General features: G+C 46.0%; 8 non-coding genes across 8 annotated transcripts; all 8 read right to left on the bottom strand.

The window, feature by feature from the left end:
- Window positions 1–150: 150 nt before the first annotated feature.
- LOC130347272 (U2 spliceosomal RNA) lies at window positions 151–341 on the bottom strand. The gene has a single exon (XR_008885236.1). It is a non-coding gene; the product is annotated as a U2 spliceosomal RNA (small nuclear RNA).
- A 2098-nt stretch (window positions 342–2439) lies between these two features.
- Window positions 2440–2630, bottom strand: LOC130347271 (U2 spliceosomal RNA). The gene has a single exon (XR_008885235.1). It is a non-coding gene; the product is annotated as a U2 spliceosomal RNA (small nuclear RNA).
- A 2095-nt stretch (window positions 2631–4725) lies between these two features.
- LOC130347269 (U2 spliceosomal RNA) lies at window positions 4726–4916 on the bottom strand. The gene has a single exon (XR_008885233.1). It is a non-coding gene; the product is annotated as a U2 spliceosomal RNA (small nuclear RNA).
- A 2097-nt stretch (window positions 4917–7013) lies between these two features.
- LOC130347268 (U2 spliceosomal RNA) lies at window positions 7014–7204 on the bottom strand. Its single transcript, XR_008885232.1, has one exon. It is a non-coding gene; the product is annotated as a U2 spliceosomal RNA (small nuclear RNA).
- A 2091-nt stretch (window positions 7205–9295) lies between these two features.
- Window positions 9296–9486, bottom strand: LOC130347267 (U2 spliceosomal RNA). The gene has a single exon (XR_008885231.1). It is a non-coding gene; the product is annotated as a U2 spliceosomal RNA (small nuclear RNA).
- A 2079-nt stretch (window positions 9487–11565) lies between these two features.
- On the bottom strand, window positions 11566–11756 carry LOC130347266 (U2 spliceosomal RNA). Its single transcript, XR_008885230.1, has one exon. It is a non-coding gene; the product is annotated as a U2 spliceosomal RNA (small nuclear RNA).
- Window positions 11757–13855: 2099 nt separating this feature from the next.
- LOC130347265 (U2 spliceosomal RNA) lies at window positions 13856–14046 on the bottom strand. Its single transcript, XR_008885229.1, has one exon. It is a non-coding gene; the product is annotated as a U2 spliceosomal RNA (small nuclear RNA).
- A 2099-nt stretch (window positions 14047–16145) lies between these two features.
- LOC130347264 (U2 spliceosomal RNA) lies at window positions 16146–16336 on the bottom strand. Its single transcript, XR_008885228.1, has one exon. It is a non-coding gene; the product is annotated as a U2 spliceosomal RNA (small nuclear RNA).
- Between the last annotated feature and the right edge of the window lie 1636 nt (window positions 16337–17972).

Raw genomic sequence — 17972 nt, 5'->3', positions numbered from 1 at the left:
AGAAGCAGCAGAAGCAGCAGCAGCACCACCTTTTGTTTTTTGGCTGCAGCAGCAGCAGCAGCAGCAGCAAGGCCCACAGGGCTGGCTAGCTGGCTAGCCAGCAAGCAGGTAGCAATGAAAGTAGGAATCTTTCTTTTTAACCCTGTAAGGGGGTGGTGCACTGTACCCGAAGATACTGCCATATCGGGTCAATGCATAGGGCGACGGAAGCAAGCTTCGAAATCGGCCCCCGTTCTCAAAAATCCATTTAATATATGGTCCCCAGATAGGGGACGTATCAGATATTAAACTGATAAGAACAGATACTACACTTGATCTTAGCCAAAAGGCCGAGAAGCGATAACTGTGAAAGGGGCGGGCCCAACAAGGTCCCCTTCATGGGCACTATCACTGCTTGCTGTCAGGGAGGCTGCCAGACAATTTTCCATGCACACTCTGGGCTGGGGGGCAGTCAACCACCAGTACACACAGCAGAACCTAAACCCATACCATTATTGCTAAGCAGCAAGACAGGGGCCCATTGCACTCCCACGGGGCCTTTTTAAATGCAATCCATAACCCGGATTTGCCAGGAACCCTTCTTACTCCTCCTACTTGCATGTGACACTGGGCTTAGGATCTGCATAGGAAACACACACACAAGCACACACCTACCTTTGTTGCCTGCAGATGCCTCCTTGGCTGTCCCCAAACGGTATCAAACCAACACCCACGGGAAGCTGTAAGCATAGAGGACATGCCTGCACCCCATTGGACTTACCTGTGTGGGTTAAATCCGGGTTATTTGACAACCTATGGCGGTGATGGTTCTGCTCAGGCAGAGCAGTGCTGATGCTCCTCATAAAGCTGTCGCTGCTGTGAAGGTTCTAGGTGACATCACAATCCCTATGGTTACATACACAACAAAGCTGGGTTGTTGTTGTTTACACTCTGCAAGGCCTGTGGAAGTGAGTGACATCATAGCACTGTAGTTCTGAGGGTTCTAGATGGATGCAACAATCTCCTGTTGCTTCTATGAAGGCCATAATAGACGACATCACCAAACAGCTCCATAGTCACATACACAGCAAAGGAGAGATGTTGTTTACACCTAGTGATGTCAGTGGTATTGAGTGACATCACAGCACAGTGCTAAGGCTCCTGGGCCTGGACACAGCAGCGGCTGCAATATCTCAACGGAGAATACGTTTATATATATGTGTGTGTGTGCGCGTATATATATATATATATATATATATATATATATATATATATATATTTCTCCGCCGAAATCACTTTTAAACCCATTTCCACCTTTTTTTCCCTTCTCTTCCTCTTACTTTTTTTTCACGTTTTTTTACGTTTTTCTCCTTTTCGCCTCTTTTCTGGGCGTATTATTCTTCTTTTTCTTCTTTTTTTTCGTCTAATGCATACCCCATCAGTGCAGCAATGCTTATTCAATACCGCCAGCAGATGGAGACACTGGGGGATAATTTTCTAAGGATTTATACTGATTTTTCCTGTCTGAATTTGTCGCACAGAAAGTTGCAGGCCAAATATGTGTGACATTTCTGCGACTTTAGCTTCTAGAGCATTTTTACAACATTATACATAGGTGCTGAATACATAAAAAGCGACTGTTCAGCGACAGACAAGTCGCATCGGCTGAAAGTAGGCCAGAATGTCAGTCCATGTTGGAGCAGGTTTAGATACAGTCTAAAGCATAGATCTCAAAGTCTGTGCACAGAATTTAGCAAGGGCCTCGCACCTTCTGATGCATCAGGTAGGTGCACTATAGCATAGCCTAACCCTCTGTACTTTGGTCTATATTGATGCGGGACATAGACAGCCAGCTGATGACCAATCCATTAGTGCAATGGATGGCTGGAAGCATTTGTCTTTGCCTTTGCAATACCACAGAAGCAATGCATGGTCAATGTACAGCAATGACACACCTGTGTGAACAGCCAGGAGACCCCCCCATGTTATGTTACATAGTTACATAGTTAGTACGGTCGAAAAAAGACATATGTCCATCAAGTTCAACCAGGGAATTAAGGGGTAGGGGTGTGGCGCGATATTGGGGAAGGGATGAGATTTTATATTTCTTCATAAGCATTAATCTTATTTTGTCAATTAGGAACATTCAGCACCCACCCGCTATCAAGGCAGCTGCCTATCATGTCATGCCCTACCTGCACAGGTGTGCTGGCTACTCAAATGATCCAATTAAGGAGGCCATTTAGTCAGCAGCAGCAGAAGTCCTGTGCCTGGACGCTCCAACAGCGGCCAGACACAAGCAGAAGCAGCAGAAGCAGCAGCAGCACCACCTTTTGTTTTTTGGCTGCAGCAGCAGCAGCAGCAGCAGCAGCAGCAGCAAGGCCCACAGGGCTGGCTAGCTGGCTAGCCAGCAAGCAGGTAGCAATGAAAGTAGGAATCTTTCTTTTTAACCCTGTAAGGGGGTGGTGCACTGTACCCGAAGATACTGCCATATCGGGTCAATGCATAGGGCGACGGAAGCAAGCTTCGAAATCGGCCCCCGTTCTCAAAAATCCATTTAATATATGGTCCCCAGATAGGGGACGTATCAGATATTAAACTGATAAGAACAGATACTACACTTGATCTTAGCCAAAAGGCCGAGAAGCGATAACCGTGAAAGGGGCGGGCCCAACAAGGTCCCCTTCATGGGCACTATCACTGCTTGCTGTCAGGGAGGCTGCCAGACAATTTTCCATGCACACTCTGGGCTGGGGGGCAGTCAACCACCAGTACACACAGCAGAACCTAAACCCATACCATTATTGCTAAGCAGCAAGACAGGGGCCCATTGCACTCCCACGGGGCCTTTTTAAATGCAATCCATAACCCGGATTTGCCAGGAACCCTTCTTACTCCTCCTACTTGCATGTGACACTGGGCTTAGGATCTGCATAGGAAACACACACACAAGCACACACCTACCTTTGTTGCCTGCAGATGCCTCCTTGGCTGTCCCCAAACGGTATCAAACCAACACCCACGGGAAGCTGTAAGCATAGAGGACATGCCTGCACCCCATTGGACTTACCTGTGTGGGTTAAATCCGGGTTATTTGACAACCTATGGCGGTGATGGTTCTGCTCAGGCAGAGCAGTGCTGATGCTCCTCATAAAGCTGTCGCTGCTGTGAAGGTTCTAGGTGACATCACAATCCCTATGGTTACATACACAACAAAGCTGGGTTGTTGTTGTTTACACTCTGCAAGGCCTGTGGAAGTGAGTGACATCATAGCACTGTAGTTCTGAGGGTTCTAGATGGATGCAACAATCTCCTGTTGCTTCTATGAAGGCCATAATAGACGACATCACCAAACAGCTCCATAGTCACATACACAGCAAAGGAGAGATGTTGTTTACACCTAGTGATGTCAGTGGTATTGAGTGACATCACAGCACAGTGCTAAGGCTCCTGGGCCTGGACACAGCAGCGGCTGCAATATCTCAACGGAGAATACGTTTATATATATGTGTGTGTGTGCGCGTATATATATATATATATATATATATATATATATATATATATATATTTCTCCGCCGAAATCACTTTTAAACCCATTTCCACCTTTTTTTCCCTTCTCTTCCTCTTACTTTTTTTTCACGTTTTTTTACGTTTTTCTCCTTTTCGCCTCTTTTCTGGGCGTATTATTCTTCTTTTTCTTCTTTTTTTTCGTCTAATGCATACCCCATCAGTGCAGCAATGCTTATTCAATACCGCCAGCAGATGGAGACACTGGGGGATAATTTTCTAAGGATTTATACTGATTTTTCCTGTCTGAATTTGTCGCACAGAAAGTTGCAGGCCAAATATGTGTGACATTTCTGCGACTTTAGCTTCTAGAGCATTTTTACAACATTATACATAGGTGCTGAATACATAAAAAGCGACTGTTCAGCGACAGACAAGTCGCATCGGCTGAAAGTAGGCCAGAATGTCAGTCCATGTTGGAGCAGGTTTAGATACAGTCTAAAGTATAGATCTCAAAGTCTGTGCACAGAATTTAGCAAGGGCCTCGCACCTTCTGATGCATCAGGTAGGTGCACTATAGCATAGCCTAACCCTCTGTACTTTGGTCTATATTGATGCGGGACATAGACAGCCAGCTGATGACCAATCCATTAGTGCAATGGATGGCTGGAAGCATTTGTCTTTGCCTTTGCAATACCACAGAAGCAATGCATGGTCAATGTACAGCAATGACACACCTGTGTGAACAGCCAGGAGACCCCCCCATGTTATGTTACATAGTTACATAGTTAGTACGGTCGAAAAAAGACATATGTCCATCAAGTTCAACCAGGGAATTAAGGGGTAGGGGTGTGGCGCGATATTGGGGAAGGGATGAGATTTTATATTTCTTCATAAGCATTAATCTTATTTTGTCAATTAGGAACATTCAGCACCCACCCGCTATCAAGGCAGCTGCCTATCATGTCATGCCCTACCTGCACAGGTGTGCTGGCTACTCAAATGATCCAATTAAGGAGGCCATTTAGTCAGCAGCAGCAGAAGTCCTGTGCCTGGACGCTCCAACAGCGGCCAGACACAAGCAGAAGCAGCAGAAGCAGCAGCAGCACCACCTTTTGTTTTTTGGCTGCAGCAGCAGCAGCAGCAGCAGCAGCAGCAAGGCCCACAGGGCTGGCTAGCTGGCTAGCCAGCAAGCAGGTAGCAATGAAAGTAGGAATCTTTCTTTTTAACCCTGTAAGGGGGTGGTGCACTGTACCCGAAGATACTGCCATATCGGGTCAATGCATAGGGCGACGGAAGCAAGCTTCGAAATCGGCCCCCGTTCTCAAAAATCCATTTAATATATGGTCCCCAGATAGGGGACGTATCAGATATTAAACTGATAAGAACAGATACTACACTTGATCTTAGCCAAAAGGCCGAGAAGCGATAACCGTGAAAGGGGCGGGCCCAACAAGGTCCCCTTCATGGGCACTATCACTGCTTGCTGTCAGGGAGGCTGCCAGACAATTTTCCATGCACACTCTGGGCTGGGGGGCAGTCAACCACCAGTACACACAGCAGAACCTAAACCCATACCATTATTGCTAAGCAGCAAGACAGGGGCCCATTGCACTCCCACGGGGCCTTTTTAAATGCAATCCATAACCCGGATTTGCCAGGAACCCTTCTTACTCCTCCTACTTGCATGTGACACTGGGCTTAGGATCTGCATAGGAAACACACACACAAGCACACACCTACCTTTGTTGCCTGCAGATGCCTCCTTGGCTGTCCCCAAACGGTATCAAACCAACACCCACGGGAAGCTGTAAGCATAGAGGACATGCCTGCACCCCATTGGACTTACCTGTGTGGGTTAAATCCGGGTTATTTGACAACCTATGGCGGTGATGGTTCTGCTCAGGCAGAGCAGTGCTGATGCTCCTCATAAAGCTGTCGCTGCTGTGAAGGTTCTAGGTGACATCACAATCCCTATGGTTACATACACAACAAAGCTGGGTTGTTGTTGTTTACACTCTGCAAGGCCTGTGGAAGTGAGTGACATCATAGCACTGTAGTTCTGAGGGTTCTAGATTGGATGCAACAATCTCCTGTTGCTTCTATGAAGGCCATAATAGACGACATCACCAAACAGCTCCATAGTCACATACACAGCAAAGGAGAGATGTTGTTTACACCTAGTGATGTCAGTGGTATTGAGTGACATCACAGCACAGTGCTAAGGCTCCTGGGCCTGGACACAGCAGCGGCTGCAATATCTCAACGGAGAATACGTTTATATATATGTGTGTGTGTGCGCGTATATATATATATATATATATATATATATATATATATATATATATATATTTCTCCGCCGAAATCACTTTTAAACCCATTTCCACCTTTTTTTCCCTTCTCTTCCTCTTACTTTTTTTTCACGTTTTTTTACGTTTTTCTCCTTTTCGCCTCTTTTCTGGGCGTATTATTCTTCTTTTTCTTCTTTTTTTTCGTCTAATGCATACCCCATCAGTGCAGCAATGCTTATTCAATACCGCCAGCAGATGGAGACACTGGGGGATAATTTTCTAAGGATTTATACTGATTTTTCCTGTCTGAATTTGTCGCACAGAAAGTTGCAGGCCAAATATGTGTGACATTTCTGCGACTTTAGCTTCTAGAGCATCTTTACAACATTATACATAGGTGCTGAATACATAAAAAGCGACTGTTCAGCGACAGACAAGTCGCATCGGCTGAAAGTAGGCCAGAATGTCAGTCCATGTTGGAGCAGGTTTAGATACAGTCTAAAGCATAGATCTCAAAGTCTGTGCACAGAATTTAGCAAGGGCCTCGCACCTTCTGATGCATCAGGTAGGTGCACTATAGCATAGCCTAACCCTCTGTACTTTGGTCTATATTGATGCGGGACATAGACAGCCAGCTGATGACCAATCCATTAGTGCAATGGATGGCTGGAAGCATTTGTCTTTGCCTTTGCAATACCACAGAAGCAATGCATGGTCAATGTACAGCAATGACACACCTGTGTGAACAGCCAGGAGACCCCCCCATGTTATGTTACATAGTTACATAGTTAGTACGGTCGAAAAAAGACATATGTCCATCAAGTTCAACCAGGGAATTAAGGGGTAGGGGTGTGGCGCGATATTGGGGAAGGGATGAGATTTTATATTTCTTCATAAGCATTAATCTTATTTTGTCAATTAGGAACATTCAGCACCCACCCGCTATCAAGGCAGCTGCCTATCATGTCATGCCCTACCTGCACAGGTGTGCTGGCTACTCAAATGATCCAATTAAGGAGGCCATTTAGTCAGCAGCAGCAGAAGTCCTGTGCCTGGACGCTCCAACAGCGGCCAGACACAAGCAGAAGCAGCAGAAGCAGCAGCAGCACCACCTTTTGTTTTTTGGCTGCAGCAGCAGCAGCAGCAGCAGCAGCAAGGCCCACAGGGCTGGCTAGCTGGCTAGCCAGCAAGCAGGTAGCAATGAAAGTAGGAATCTTTCTTTTTAACCCTGTAAGGGGGTGGTGCACTGTACCCGAAGATACTGCCATATCGGGTCAATGCATAGGGCGACGGAAGCAAGCTTCGAAATCGGCCCCCGTTCTCAAAAATCCATTTAATATATGGTCCCCAGATAGGGGACGTATCAGATATTAAACTGATAAGAACAGATACTACACTTGATCTTAGCCAAAAGGCCGAGAAGCGATAACCGTGAAAGGGGCGGGCCCAACAAGGTCCCCTTCATGGGCACTATCACTGCTTGCTGTCAGGGAGGCTGCCAGACAATTTTCCATGCACACTCTGGGCTGGGGGGCAGTCAACCACCAGTACACACAGCAGAACCTAAACCCATACCATTATTGCTAAGCAGCAAGACAGGGGCCCATTGCACTCCCACGGGGCCTTTTTAAATGCAATCCATAACCCGGATTTGCCAGGAACCCTTCTTACTCCTCCTACTTGCATGTGACACTGGGCTTAGGATCTGCATAGGAAACACACACACAAGCACACACCTACCTTTGTTGCCTGCAGATGCCTCCTTGGCTGTCCCCAAACGGTATCAAACCAACACCCACGGGAAGCTGTAAGCATAGAGGACATGCCTGCACCCCATTGGACTTACCTGTGTGGGTTAAATCCGGGTTATTTGACAACCTATGGCGGTGATGGTTCTGCTCAGGCAGAGCAGTGCTGATGCTCCTCATAAAGCTGTCGCTGCTGTGAAGGTTCTAGGTGACATCACAATCCCTATGGTTACATACACAACAAAGCTGGGTTGTTGTTGTTTACACTCTGCAAGGCCTGTGGAAGTGAGTGACATCATAGCACTGTAGTTCTGAGGGTTCTAGATGGATGCAACAATCTCCTGTTGCTTCTATGAAGGCCATAATAGACGACATCACCAAACAGCTCCATAGTCACATACACAGCAAAGGAGAGATGTTGTTTACACCTAGTGATGTCAGTGGTATTGAGTGACATCACAGCACAGTGCTAAGGCTCCTGGGCCTGGACACAGCAGCGGCTGCAATATCTCAACGGAGAATACGTTTATATATATGTGTGTGTGTGCGCGTATATATATATATATATATATATATATATATATATATATATTTCTCCGCCGAAATCACTTTTAAACCCATTTCCACCTTTTTTTCCCTTCTCTTCCTCTTACTTTTTTTTCACGTTTTTTTACGTTTTTCTCCTTTTCGCCTCTTTTCTGGGCGTATTATTCTTCTTTTTCTTCTTTTTTTTCGTCTAATGCATACCCCATCAGTGCAGCAATGCTTATTCAATACCGCCAGCAGATGGAGACACTGGGGGATAATTTTCTAAGGATTTATACTGATTTTTCCTGTCTGAATTTGTCGCACAGAAAGTTGCAGGCCAAATATGTGTGACATTTCTGCGACTTTAGCTTCTAGAGCATTTTTACAACATTATACATAGGTGCTGAATACATAAAAAGCGACTGTTCAGCGACAGACAAGTCGCATCGGCTGAAAGTAGGCCAGAATGTCAGTCCATGTTGGAGCAGGTTTAGATACAGTCTAAAGCATAGATCTCAAAGTCTGTGCACAGAATTTAGCAAGGGCCTCGCACCTTCTGATGCATCAGGTAGGTGCACTATAGCATAGCCTAACCCTCTGTACTTTGGTCTATATTGATGCGGGACATAGACAGCCAGCTGATGACCAATCCATTAGTGCAATGGATGGCTGGAAGCATTTGTCTTTGCCTTTGCAATACCACAGAAGCAATGCATGGTCAATGTACAGCAATGACACACCTGTGTGAACAGCCAGGAGACCCCCCCATGTTATGTTACATAGTTACATAGTTAGTACGGTCGAAAAAAGACATATGTCCATCAAGTTCAACCAGGGAATTAAGGGGTAGGGGTGTGGCGCGATATTGGGGAAGGGATGAGATTTTATATTTCTTCATAAGCATTAATCTTATTTTGTCAATTAGGAACATTCAGCACCCACCCGCTATCAAGGCAGCTGCCTATCATGTCATGCCCTACCTGCACAGGTGTGCTGGCTACTCAAATGATCCAATTAAGGAGGCCATTTAGTCAGCAGCAGCAGAAGTCCTGTGCCTGGATGCTCCAACAGCGGCCAGACACAAGCAGAAGCAGCAGAAGCAGCAGCAGCACCACCTTTTGTTTTTTGGCTGCAGCAGCAGCAGCAGCAGCAGCAGCAGCAAGGCCCACAGGGCTGGCTAGCTGGCTAGCCAGCAAGCAGGTAGCAATGAAAGTAGGAATCTTTCTTTTTAACCCTGTAAGGGGGTGGTGCACTGTACCCGAAGATACTGCCATATCGGGTCAATGCATAGGGCGACGGAAGCAAGCTTCGAAATCGGCCCCCGTTCTCAAAAATCCATTTAATATATGGTCCCCAGATAGGGGACGTATCAGATATTAAACTGATAAGAACAGATACTACACTTGATCTTAGCCAAAAGGCCGAGAAGCGATAACCGTGAAAGGGGCGGGCCCAACAAGGTCCCCTTCATGGGCACTATCACTGCTTGCTGTCAGGGAGGCTGCCAGACAATTTTCCATGCACACTCTGGGCTGGGGGGCAGTCAACCACCAGTACACACAGCAGAACCTAAACCCATACCATTATTGCTAAGCAGCAAGACAGGGGCCCATTGCACTCCCACGGGGCCTTTTTAAATGCAATCCATAACCCGGATTTGCCAGGAACCCTTCTTACTCCTCCTACTTGCATGTGACACTGGGCTTAGGATCTGCATAGGAAACACACACACAAGCACACACCTACCTTTGTTGCCTGCAGATGCCTCCTTGGCTGTCCCCAAACGGTATCAAACCAACACCCACGGGAAGCTGTAAGCATAGAGGACATGCCTGCACCCCATTGGACTTACCTGTGTGGGTTAAATCCGGGTTATTTGACAACCTATGGCGGTGATGGTTCTGCTCAGGCAGAGCAGTGCTGATGCTCCTCATAAAGCTGTCGCTGCTGTGAAGGTTCTAGGTGACATCACAATCCCTATGGTTACATACACAACAAAGCTGGGTTGTTGTTGTTTACACTCTGCAAGGCCTGTGGAAGTGAGTGACATCATAGCACTGTAGTTCTGAGGGTTCTAGATGGATGCAACAATCTCCTGTTGCTTCTATGAAGGCCATAATAGACGACATCACCAAACAGCTCCATAGTCACATACACAGCAAAGGAGAGATGTTGTTTACACCTAGTGATGTCAGTGGTATTGAGTGACATCACAGCACAGTGCTAAGGCTCCTGGGCCTGGACACAGCAGCGGCTGCAATATCTCAACGGAGAATACGTTTATATATATGTGTGTGTGTGCGCGTATATATATATATATATATATATATATATATATATATATATTTCTCCGCCGAAATCACTTTTAAACCCATTTCCACCTTTTTTTCCCTTCTCTTCCTCTTACTTTTTTTTCACGTTTTTTTACGTTTTTCTCCTTTTCGCCTCTTTTCTGGGCGTATTATTCTTCTTTTTCTTCTTTTTTTTCGTCTAATGCATACCCCATCAGTGCAGCAATGCTTATTCAATACCGCCAGCAGATGGAGACACTGGGGGATAATTTTCTAAGGATTTATACTGATTTTTCCTGTCTGAATTTGTCGCACAGAAAGTTGCAGGCCAAATATGTGTGACATTTCTGCGACTTTAGCTTCTAGAGCATTTTTACAACATTATACATAGGTGCTGAATACATAAAAAGCGACTGTTCAGCGACAGACAAGTCGCATCGGCTGAAAGTAGGCCAGAATGTCAGTCCATGTTGGAGCAGGTTTAGATACAGTCTAAAGCATAGATCTCAAAGTCTGTGCACAGAATTTAGCAAGGGCCTCGCACCTTCTGATGCATCAGGTAGGTGCACTATAGCATAGCCTAACCCTCTGTACTTTGGTCTATATTGATGCGGGACATAGACAGCCAGCTGATGACCAATCCATTAGTGCAATGGATGGCTGGAAGCATTTGTCTTTGCCTTTGCAATACCACAGAAGCAATGCATGGTCAATGTACAGCAATGACACACCTGTGTGAACAGCCAGGAGACCCCCCCATGTTATGTTACATAGTTACATAGTTAGTACGGTCGAAAAAAGACATATGTCCATCAAGTTCAACCAGGGAATTAAGGGGTAGGGGTGTGGCGCGATATTGGGGAAGGGATGAGATTTTATATTTCTTCATAAGCATTAATCTTATTTTGTCAATTAGGAACATTCAGCACCCACCCGCTATCAAGGCAGCTGCCTATCATGTCATGCCCTACCTGCACAGGTGTGCTGGCTACTCAAATGATCCAATTAAGGAGGCCATTTAGTCAGCAGCAGCAGAAGTCCTGTGCCTGGACGCTCCAACAGCGGCCAGACACAAGCAGAAGCAGCAGAAGCAGCAGCAGCACCACCTTTTGTTTTTTGGCTGCAGCAGCAGCAGCAGCAAGGCCCACAGGGCTGGCTAGCTGGCTAGCCAGCAAGCAGGTAGCAATGAAAGTAGGAATCTTTCTTTTTAACCCTGTAAGGGGGTGGTGCACTGTACCCGAAGATACTGCCATATCGGGTCAATGCATAGGGCGACGGAAGCAAGCTTCGAAATCGGCCCCCGTTCTCAAAAATCCATTTAATATATGGTCCCCAGATAGGGGACGTATCAGATATTAAACTGATAAGAACAGATACTACACTTGATCTTAGCCAAAAGGCCGAGAAGCGATAACCGTGAAAGGGGCGGGCCCAACAAGGTCCCCTTCATGGGCACTATCACTGCTTGCTGTCAGGGAGGCTGCCAGACAATTTTCCATGCACACTCTGGGCTGGGGGGCAGTCAACCACCAGTACACACAGCAGAACCTAAACCCATACCATTATTGCTAAGCAGCAAGACAGGGGCCCATTGCACTCCCACGGGGCCTTTTTAAATGCAATCCATAACCCGGATTTGCCAGGAACCCTTCTTACTCCTCCTACTTGCATGTGACACTGGGCTTAGGATCTGCATAGGAAACACACACACAAGCACACACCTACCTTTGTTGCCTGCAGATGCCTCCTTGGCTGTCCCCAAACGGTATCAAACCAACACCCACGGGAAGCTGTAAGCATAGAGGACATGCCTGCACCCCATTGGACTTACCTGTGTGGGTTAAATCCGGGTTATTTGACAACCTATGGCGGTGATGGTTCTGCTCAGGCAGAGCAGTGCTGATGCTCCTCATAAAGCTGTCGCTGCTGTGAAGGTTCTAGGTGACATCACAATCCCTATGGTTACATACACAACAAAGCTGGGTTGTTGTTGTTTACACTCTGCAAGGCCTGTGGAAGTGAGTGACATCATAGCACTGTAGTTCTGAGGGTTCTAGATGGATGCAACAATCTCCTGTTGCTTCTATGAAGGCCATAATAGACGACATCACCAAACAGCTCCATAGTCACATACACAGCAAAGGAGAGATGTTGTTTACACCTAGTGATGTCAGTGGTATTGAGTGACATCACAGCACAGTGCTAAGGCTCCTGGGCCTGGACACAGCAGCGGCTGCAATATCTCAACGGAGAATACGTTTATATATATGTGTGTGTGTGCGCGTATATATATATATATATATATATATATATATATATATATATATTTCTCCGCCGAAATCACTTTTAAACCCATTTCCACCTTTTTTTCCCTTCTCTTCCTCTTACTTTTTTTTCACGTTTTTTTACGTTTTTCTCCTTTTCGCCTCTTTTCTGGGCGTATTATTCTTCTTTTTCTTCTTTTTTTTCGTCTAATGCATACCCCATCAGTGCAGCAATGCTTATTCAATACCGCCAGCAGATGGAGACACTGGGGGATAATTTTCTAAGGATTTATACTGATTTTTCCTGTCTGAATTTGTCGCACAGAAAGTTGCAGGCCAAATATGTGTGACATTTCTGCGACTTTAGCTTCTAGAGCATTTTTACAACATTATACATAGGTGCTGAATACATAAAAAGCGACTGTTCAGCGACAGACAAGTCGCATCGGCTGAAAGTAGGCCAGAATGTCAGTCCATGTTGGAGCAGGTTTAGATACAGTCTAAAGCATAGATCTCAAAGTCTGTGCACAGAATTTAGCAAGGGCCTCGCACCTTCTGATGCATCAGGTAGGTGCACTATAGCATAGCCTAACCCTCTGTACTTTGGTCTATATTGATGCGGGACATAGACAGCCAGCTGATGACCAATCCATTAGTGCAATGGATGGCTGGAAGCATTTGTCTTTGCCTTTGCAATACCACAGAAGCAATGCATGGTCAATGTACAGCAATGACACACCTGTGTGAACAGCCAGGAGACCCCCCCATGTTATGTTACATAGTTACATAGTTAGTACGGTCGAAAAAAGACATATGTCCATCAAGTTCAACCAGGGAATTAAGGGGTAGGGGTGTGGCGCGATATTGGGGAAGGGATGAGATTTTATATTTCTTCATAAGCATTAATCTTATTTTGTCAATTAGGAACATTCAGCACCCACCCGCTATCAAGGCAGCTGCCTATCATGTCATGCCCTACCTGCACAGGTGTGCTGGCTACTCAAATGATCCAATTAAGGAGGCCATTTAGTCAGCAGCAGCAGAAGTCCTGTGCCTGGACGCTCCAACAGCGGCCAGACACAAGCAGAAGCAGCAGAAGCAGCAGCAGCACCACCTTTTGTTTTTTGGCTGCAGCAGCAGCAGCAGCAGCAGCAGCAGCAGCAGCAAGGCCCACAGGGCTGGCTAGCTGGCTAGCCAGCAAGCAGGTAGCAATGAAAGTAGGAATCTTTCTTTTTAACCCTGTAAGGGGGTGGTGCACTGTACCCGAAGATACTGCCATATCGGGTCAATGCATAGGGCGACGGAAGCAAGCTTCGAAATCGGCCCCCGTTCTCAAAAATCCATTTAATATATGGTCCCCAGATAGGGGACGTATCAGATATTAAACTGATAAGAACAGATACTACACTTGATCTTAGCCAAAAGGCCGAGAAGCGATAACCGTGAAAGGGGCGGGCCCAACAAGGTCCCCTTCATGGGCACTATCACTGCTTGCTGTCAGGGAGGCTGCCAGACAATTTTCCATGCACACTCTGGGCTGGGGGGCAGTCAACCACCAGTACACACAGCAGAACCTAAACCCATACCATTATTGCTAAGCAGCAAGACAGGGGCCCATTGCACTCCCACGGGGCCTTTTTAAATGCAATCCATAACCCGGATTTGCCAGGAACCCTTCTTACTCCTCCTACTTGCATGTGACACTGGGCTTAGGATCTGCATAGGAAACACACACACAAGCACACACCTACCTTTGTTGCCTGCAGATGCCTCCTTGGCTGTCCCCAAACGGTATCAAACCAACACCCACGGGAAGCTGTAAGCATAGAGGACATGCCTGCACCCCATTGGACTTACCTGTGTGGGTTAAATCCGGGTTATTTGACAACCTATGGCGGTGATGGTTCTGCTCAGGCAGAGCAGTGCTGATGCTCCTCATAAAGCTGTCGCTGCTGTGAAGGTTCTAGGTGACATCACAATCCCTATGGTTACATACACAACAAAGCTGGGTTGTTGTTGTTTACACTCTGCAAGGCCTGTGGAAGTGAGTGACATCATAGCACTGTAGTTCTGAGGGTTCTAGATGGATGCAACAATCTCCTGTTGCTTCTATGAAGGCCATAATAGACGACATCACCAAACAGCTCCATAGTCACATACACAGCAAAGGAGAGATGTTGTTTACACCTAGTGATGTCAGTGGTATTGAGTGACATCACAGCACAGTGCTAAGGCTCCTGGGCCTGGACACAGCAGCGGCTGCAATATCTCAACGGAGAATACGTTTATATATATGTGTGTGTGTGCGCGTATATATATATATATATATATATATATATATATATATATATATATATATATATATTTCTCCGCCGAAATCACTTTTAAACCCATTTCCACCTTTTTTTCCCTTCTCTTCCTCTTACTTTTTTTTCACGTTTTTTTACGTTTTTCTCCTTTTCGCCTCTTTTCTGGGCGTATTATTCTTCTTTTTCTTCTTTTTTTTCGTCTAATGCATACCCCATCAGTGCAGCAATGCTTATTCAATACCGCCAGCAGATGGAGACACTGGGGGATAATTTTCTAAGGATTTATACTGATTTTTCCTGTCTGAATTTGTCGCACAGAAAGTTGCAGGCCAAATATGAGTGACATTTCTGCGACTTTAGCTTCTAGAGCATTTTTACAACATTATACATAGGTGCTGAATACATAAAAAGCGACTGTTCAGCGACAGACAAGTCGCATCGGCTGAAAGTAGGCCAGAATGTCAGTCCATGTTGGAGCAGGTTTAGATACAGTCTAAAGCATAGATCTCAAAGTCTGTGCACAGAATTTAGCAAGGGCCTCGCACCTTCTGATGCATCAGGTAGGTGCACTATAGCATAGCCTAACCCTCTGTACTTTGGTCTATATTGATGCGGGACATAGACAGCCAGCTGATGACCAATCCATTAGTGCAATGGATGGCTGGAAGCATTTGTCTTTGCCTTTGCAATACCACAGAAGCAATGCATGGTCAATGTACAGCAATGACACACCTGTGTGAACAGCCAGGAGACCCCCCCATGTTATGTTACATAGTTACATAGTTAGTACGGTCGAAAAAAGACATATGTCCATCAAGTTCAACCAGGGAATTAAGGGGTAGGGGTGTGGCGCGATATTGGGGAAGGGATGAGATTTTATATTTCTTCATAAGCATTAATCTTATTTTGTCAATTAGGAACATTCAGCACCCACCCGCTATCAAGGCAGCTGCCTATCATGTCATGCCCTACCTGCACAGGTGTGCTGGCTACTCAAATGATCCAATTAAGGAGGCCATTTAGTCAGCAGCAGCAGAAGTCCTGTGCCTGGACGCTCCAACAGCGGCCAGACACAAGCAGAAGCAGCAGAAGCAGCAGCAGCACCACCTTTTGTTTTTTGGCTGCAGCAGCAGCAGCAGCAGCAGCAAGGCCCACAGGGCTGGCTAGCTGGCTAGCCAGCAAGCAGGTAGCAATGAAAGTAAGAATCTTTCTTTTTAACCCTGTAAGGGGGTGGTGCACTGTACCCGAAGATACTGCCATATCGGGTCAATGCATAGGGCGACGGAAGCAAGCTTCGAAATCGGCCCCCGTTCTCAAAAATCCATTTAATATATGGTCCCCAGATAGGGGACGTATCAGATATTAAACTGATAAGAACAGATACTACACTTGATCTTAGCCAAAAGGCCGAGAAGCGATAACCGTGAAAGGGGCGGGCCCAACAAGGTCCCCTTCATGGGCACTATCACTGCTTGCTGACAGGGAGGCTGCCAGACAATTTTCCATGCACACTCTGGGCTGGGGGGCAGTCAACCACCAGTACACACAGCAGAACCTAAACCCATACCATTATTGCTAAGCAGCAAGACAGGGGCCCATTGCACTCCCACGGGGCCTTTTTAAATGCAATCCATAACCCGGATTTGCCAGGAACCCTTCTTACTCCTCCTACTTGCATGTGACACTGGGCTTAGGATCTGCATAGGAAACACACACACAAGCACACACCTACCTTTGTTGCCTGCAGATGCCTCCTTGGCTGTCCCCAAACGGTATCAAACCAACACCCACGGGAAGCTGTAAGCATAGAGGACATGCCTGCACCCCATTGGACTTACCTGTGTGGGTTAAATCCGGGTTATTTGACAACCTATGGCGGTGATGGTTCTGCTCAGGCAGAGCAGTGCTGATGCTCCTCATAAAGCTGTCGCTGCTGTGAAGGTTCTAGGTGACATCACAATCCCTATGGTTACATACACAACAAAGCTGGGTTGTTGTTGTTTACACTCTGCAAGGCCTGTGGAAGTGAGTGACATCATAGCACTGTAGTTCTGAGGGTTCTAGATGGATGCAACAATCTCCTGTTGCTTCTATGAAGGCCATAATAGACGACATCACCAAACAGCTCCATAGTCACATACACAGCAAAGGAGAGATGTTGTTTACACCTAGTGATGTCAGTGGTATTGAGTGACATCACAGCACAGTGCTAAGGCTCCTGGGCCTGGACACAGCAGCGGCTGCAATATCTCAACGGAGAATACGTTTATATATATGTGTGTGTGTGCGCGTATATATATATATATATATATATATATATATATATATATATATATTTCTCCGCCGATATCACTTTTAAACCCATTTCCACCTTTTTTTCCCTTCTCTTCCTCTTACTTTTTTTTCACGTTTTTTTACGTTTTTCTCCTTTTCGCCTCTTTTCTGGGCGTATTATTCTTCTTTTTCTTCTTTTTTTTCGTCTAATGCATACCCCATCAGTGCAGCAATGCTTATTCAATACCGCCAGCAGATGGAGACACTGGGGGATAATTTTCTAAGGATTTATACTGATTTTTCCTGTCTGAATTTGTCGCACAGAAAGTTGCAGGCCAAATATGTGTGACATTTCTGCGACTTTAGCTTCTAGAGCATTTTTACAACATTATACATAGGTGCTGAATACATAAAAAGCGACTGTTCAGCGACAGACAAGTCGCATCGGCTGAAAGTAGGCCAGAATGTCAGTCCATGTTGGAGCAGGTTTAGATACAGTCTAAAGCATAGATCTCAAAGTCTGTGCACAGAATTTAGCAAGGGCCTCGCACCTTCTGATGCATCAGGTAGGTGCACTATAGCATAGCCTAACCCTCTGTACTTTGGTCTATATTGATGCGGGACATAGACAGCCAGCTGATGACCAATCCATTAGTGCAATGGATGGCTGGAAGCATTTGTCTTTGCCTTTGCAATACCACAGAAGCAATGCATGGTCAATGTACAGCAATGACACACCTGTGTGAACAGCCAGGAGACCCCCCCCCATGTTATGTTACAT

Source organism: Hyla sarda, unplaced genomic scaffold, assembly GCF_029499605.1.
Source record: "Hyla sarda isolate aHylSar1 unplaced genomic scaffold, aHylSar1.hap1 scaffold_827, whole genome shotgun sequence".
Taxonomy (NCBI): domain Eukaryota; kingdom Metazoa; phylum Chordata; class Amphibia; order Anura; family Hylidae; genus Hyla; species Hyla sarda.
This window is presented reverse-complemented; position numbering and strand designations above follow the sequence as displayed.